This window comes from Chiloscyllium plagiosum, chromosome 4 (assembly GCF_004010195.1).
Source record: "Chiloscyllium plagiosum isolate BGI_BamShark_2017 chromosome 4, ASM401019v2, whole genome shotgun sequence".
Taxonomy (NCBI): Eukaryota; Metazoa; Chordata; class Chondrichthyes; order Orectolobiformes; family Hemiscylliidae; genus Chiloscyllium; species Chiloscyllium plagiosum.
The window spans coordinates 83394882-83400881 of NC_057713.1; the positions used below are offsets into that span (position 1 = coordinate 83394882).

Below are 6000 nucleotides of genomic sequence, written 5' to 3' on the forward strand. Positions count from 1 at the left end.
AAGCAAATCTCCTGTCCTCAAGAGAAATATCTGGCTTCATAAGGCAGCCTGCAAACTTGCACTCATCAAGACTGAAAAATCCTAAGTGCAGATCTAAAGATTTATTTTTATAATTCTATGTTGGATTTCAAACACACTGCATTATTCCTAAATGTGTAATTTAAACTGTCAACTGCTGTGACCAAAACTCATTTATCCAGATTTAACATGCAAGATAACAAACATCCATATTAAAGCAGCAGCTCCCTTTTTAGTCTTGCATAATGATATGGCAAGGCCAGCATTTGTTGTCCATCCTCAATTGCTTGGCATGTAATTTCAGAGTTGAGAGTGTGTGTTGCTGGAAAAGCAGAGCAGGTCAGGCAGCATCCAAAGAGCAGGAAAGTAAACATTTTGGGCTGGAGCCCTTCATCAGGAATGCTGGAGGTCAGAGTTGAGATTGTGCTGCTGGAAAAGCACAGCAGGTCATTTCAGAGGAAAGTTAAGTCAAATACATTGCTGTGGCAATGGATAACATTTAGGCCAGACCAGGTAAAGACAGTAGATTTCCTGACAGTAGACAGCAGCAATGACAATTTCACAGCCACTATCTGTGAGACAAGCTTTCAATTCCAGATTGATTTGTTGAATTTAAATTCTACCAGCTGCTATGATGGAATTTGAATTCATGTTTCCAGAATATTATCCTGGATATTATCCCTATATTGTGAAATTTTAGTAAATTACCAATTATCTGTGAAGATAAAACAGAATTAACGTTTCATGTTCAGTGGCCTTGAGACATTATACTTCCAATTTGCACCGAGCTCACGAAAGCACTGCAGTAGGTCCAAGACAGAAATGTTGGCCAGAGAATTGTGTTAAAGTGGGAGGCAACTGGAGGTCTGGGATCATTTTTGTAGATGGAAGTCCAGTCTGCGTTTCATTTCTCCAATGTAAAGGAAACCACATCATAAGCAGCAATAACCGTAAACAAGATTGAGTGAAGTGCGGGTAAATCATTGCTTCAAAAGGAAGTTGTGACTGCAGCCTTAGATAGTGAAGAGGGAGGACATAAACAAACAGGTCTAACCTTCAGCAATTGTGCAGGAAGATGCCATGGCCACATGGGGATGTGTTGGGAGTACAGGACAAGTGGACCAGTGGCTCCTAGAGGAAATAACCCTGCTGACAAGGGAGGGCAATGGAATCTGTCTGGTGAGGGCATACCACTGGAGCTGGTAGAAATAATGGCTTATAATCCTCTGGATGTTTCCAGGTGAAGCAGCAATTTACCTGCACTTCACTCAATCTAGTCCACTTCTTCACTGTTCACACTGGTCTCCCCTTAATTGGGGAGTTGAAACAGAGACTGGGCGACCACTTTGTGGAACAGCTACATTCTATTTGCAAAAAGTGACTGAGTTCTAGTTGCCTGCCAACTCACCACCACCCTAGTCCTGGTCCAACATTTCCATCTCAGACCTGTAGTGTTCCAGTGAAACTCAGTGCAAGTTGAAAGAACAGCATCTCACTTTCCATTTAGGGACCCTGCAGCCTTCAGGACACAAGATTAAGTTCACTAATTTTAGAACCTGAACACCACCTTCCCCAAGCTTTACCCACTTGCCACACCAGGCCATCAATGACATGGGCTGCTTTCAGTACAGCCAACCTATTTTCATCTAGTTATGGTTCTCATCATCAGCTTTTCTTTCTCCCTGACATGCTATCATCCAGTTGTCTCCCCAACTGTTGTTCATTCTGTGTCTCTGGTCCCATCTCTGCCACATATGCCCACTGTCTTCAACATACATACCATCTTTTCTGAGCTATCAGCTCCAAAGGAGGGTCACTGGACTTGAAACATTCTAACTCTGCTTTCTTTCCACAGGTGCTGCTAGCCCTGCCGAGTTTCTCCAGAATTTGTTTTTGTTTCAGACTTAGACTCTCTCCAGGTTTTTGTTTTATTAAACGAACAATTATGCTTTACTTCAAAAGCAATCCACTGTCACAGGACATTAGTGCATGGAAGCAAATCAGTTTAGCTTTAATGCAATACACTATAACAAATTTTGGCACAAATGAGAGAAGTCTATACAAATAAATCATTATGAATAGGGAAGATGCTGGTGTAGTGGTAATGTCACTGGTCTAATAATTTAGTGACCCAGCCTAATGCTCAAACCTCACCATGGCAGCAAGAGGAATTTGAATTCAATCAATAAATCTACAATATACTGCCAAGTCTGAGTATTGGTAACACGAAGCCATCAATTTTTACTCTGCTAAAGGAGAAGCAACTGGTTAATTGGCGAGTACAGAATTTATTAAAGTTTATTTCTAAGGTTCCTCATAGAATTGTGGCTGATGATAAGGTCAATACAATATATATAAAAAATTCAATAAAGTAATTCGTTCATTCCTAAAAACGCATTAAAGAGGAACCTCGGTTATCCAAAGGACATGGGTGAGCAGTATTGTGTTCGGTTAATTGTATTCCAGATAACAAAGTTTAGCCAAGCAACAGGACCTTGCAATCTTGCCAGAAAATCAGATATGTGGACAAATCGAATGCCAGAGAATCAAGGTTCCTCTGTAAGTGTATCAGGCCAGGTTATTTATCAGTTGCAGGATTCGGGAGCTTCTGGTTACCAGTTTGGTCCTGAGCAAAAGAGCTTGCAGCAAATATTTGAAGAGTTGCTCCAGTTCAAACTTTATGAGCTGGCTGTTGACCAAAAGATGTGAGGCATTAGGGATGGATAAATTACAGGCAAACTGTGTGGGAAATCCTGTCTCACAAATTTGATTGAGTTTTTTGAAGTAGTAACAAAGAGGATTGATGAGGGCAGATGTAATCTATATGGACTTCAGTAAAGCAATCGACGAGGTTCCCTATGGGAGACTGGTGAGCAGGGTTAGATCTCATGAAATAAGGGAGAACTCGACATTTAGATACAGAACTGGCTCAAAAAAGATAGAAGGCAGAGGGTTGTTTTGCAGACTAGAGGCCTGTGACCAGTGGAGTGCCGCATGGATAGGTGCTGGGTCCACTACTTTTCATCATTTATATACATGATCTGGATGTGAGCATAAGAGGTATAGTTAGTAAGTTTGCAGGTGACACCAAAATTGGTGGTGCAGTAGACAGCGAAGGAAGTTACCACAGATTACAACAGGATCTTGACCAGATGGGCCAATGTGCTGAGAAGTGGCAGATGGAGTTTAATTCAGATAAATGCGAGGTGCTGCATTTTGGGAGGGCAAATCTTAGCAGGACTTATACACCTAGGGGTAAGGGCCTAGGGAGTGTTGCTGAACAAAGACCTTGGAGTGCAGGTTCATAGCTCCTTGAAAGGGGAGTCGCAGGTAGATAGGATAGTGAAGAAGGTGTTTGTATGCTTTCCTTTATTGGTGAGAGTATGGAGTACAGGAGTTGGGATGTCATGTTGCAGCTGTACAGGACATTGGTTAGACCATTGTTGGAATATTGCGTGCAATTCTGGTCTCCTTCCTATCAGAGATATGTTGTAAATGGTTCAGAAAAGATATACAAGGATGTTGCCAGGGTTGGAGGATTTGAGCGAGCGGGAGATTGAACAGGCTATGGCTGTTTTCCCTGGAGTGTCAGAGGCTGAGGGTGACCTTATAGAGGTTTATAAACGCTGGAGCATCTGATGCTGAGGGGTGACATTATAGAGGTTTTCAAAATTATAAGGGCCATGGATTGGGTAAATAGGTAAAGTCTTTTTCCTCGGTTCAGGGAGTCCAGAAGTGGAGGGTATAGTTTTAGGGTGAGAGGGGAAAGATACAAAAGATACCTAAGGGGCAACTATTTCACACAGAGGATGGTACGTGTATGGAATGAGCTGCCAGGTGAAGTGGTGGAGGCTGGTGCAAGTAGAACACTTAAGAGGCATTTGGATGAGTATATGAATAGGAAGGGTTTGGAGTGTTATGGGCCGGGTGCTGGAAGGTGGGACTAGATTGGTTTGGGATATGTGGTCAGCATGAATGGGTTGGATCAAAGGGTGTGTTTCCATGCTGTACATCTCTATGACCATACTGGTGAGAAGGTCCAAATGGATATTCTCCATGATGAGCTTACAAAGACCCAACAGGCCCTCGGAGTTTCAGATATCCAACACAACAGAATATTGTTTTCCTAGCACAGAAAGTAAGGATGTAATTTTTTTCCCATGTGCATCTGCGTAAGATACTCTGGGCAGGCCCATGAAAAAGAGAAACGGTGTCCACCTCCAATTCGGTCCCCAAGACCCACTCTAGCACACCTAACACAGTGATCCAATATATACGAAGCCTTCAGCAGGACCACATGCAATGAGTAAGAGTGCCTCTAGTCATTCTGCATTTAGGACATGCTGGAGATAATCCCACACTGAATTTTGTGAGAAAATCTCTGCAACAAATGATAAAGGGTACTAACAAAGAGTGTATCCTTAGCAATATGCACCCACTTCTCTGTATTGGATCTGGATGAATCTGTTAAAAGTGTGTGTTTTTAAAATCAAATCACTAATCTGGAAAAAAAAAACATAAGAAGTCCCTACCAGGTAGTCCATATTTACGAGTTATTTGATCAAATGGTATCATTGTTTCTCCCTCACGTTACACGTGGTGGCTCATTGGTTTGCACTGCTGACTCACCGCACCAGGGTCCCGGATTTGGATCCAGTCTTGGGCGACTGGCTGTGTGGAGTTAGTATGTTCTCAACTGTGTCTGCGTAGGTTTCCTCGCACAGTCACAAAGATGTGCAGGTTAGATGAATCGGCAATTGATAAATCGCTCATAGAGTTCCAGGATCTGTAAGTTCAGACATCAGTCAGGATCAATATAGGATGGTAGGGGAATGGGTTTGGTGGGTTACTCTTCAGAGTTCCAATGGGCTTGTATCCACACTGTAGGGATTCTACCAATTCTAAATTACCCAAGCAAGGTACCCCCTCGCTGTCCACAGTTTAAACCTGGAATCCATTTTCCCCGATTGACAACCTGGTATACCAATTTAAGGGGTAAGAAACGTGGTTTTGGCTGTATTGCCCTCGATCTGACGCATTGTCCTTAAAGTTTTAACAGTATTGATAATCGTTATTTATTAACAATCCTCCACAAATGTTGTCATTTTATCTAAGAACAACAGATTAATAAGGGTTCACTTTGTCTGAGAGGGCTCAATGTCTAGCCGTATTGACTCCGAGTCCTCAGCGGCCCAGGCACTAACATAGGATGATAAAAGAGCTTAATTGATAGCTTTTAATTGGGGAGACCAACTCCCCACAATCTGTGGAGCAGTTGCAATTTTGTTAGCTTGATAAAGAATCGCTTATGGTACCAAATATAAAAGCTAAAAGAGCCATTATGTTTCTAAAATATCTGTCTGGGAAACATCAAAGAAAGCATTCACACGGGTGGTAGGAAATGAGGAAGGACATTCATTTTAATAACAGATATCCGACCTCGACAGGAGATTGGAAATGCCTCACATCTTTGTTTAATTTTGTCAAATAAATGGTCACAGTTCATGTTAAAAAAATGATCAAAGACAGATATAATGAAGATACTGAAACAGAAAAACCACCCCAGTGACCATTTAAAAGGAAATCAAGATTTGCCCTCAGTATCAGTTATTTCCCTAAGAACTTCCATAGGCATGGCCTCCAACTTTGTAAAATTAATCTTATCGCCCAGAAAGGCAACAAGTGAATTAACGCATTGCATCACATGAACTACCGAAATTACGGGATTTGACAAAAACATAAGACAATCATCTGCATACAATGTAATTGTGAGAAACAAAGCTCACTCAGTTCAATAATTTCAGTCCGAGACAAGATCTGATTCAGTAGTGTCATTTATTTTACCCTTGCAAGAGGGTGCGCTGTCCACTGTCTACAAGGCAGTGACACACACACACTGAATTCAATGAATACACGATATTTATGTAATTTGGTTCCTTTTTTATCCCATTGCTCCTCCCCGTTTACATCTTCCACTTCTCT

General features: G+C 41.8%; 1 protein-coding gene across 7 annotated transcripts in view; it reads right to left on the reverse strand.

The window, feature by feature from the left end:
- ubr5 (ubiquitin protein ligase E3 component n-recognin 5) overlaps positions 1 to 6000 on the reverse strand; it is a 169365-nt gene that overhangs the window by 132885 nt on the left and 30480 nt on the right. The gene's annotated exons all lie outside the window — the stretch shown is intronic.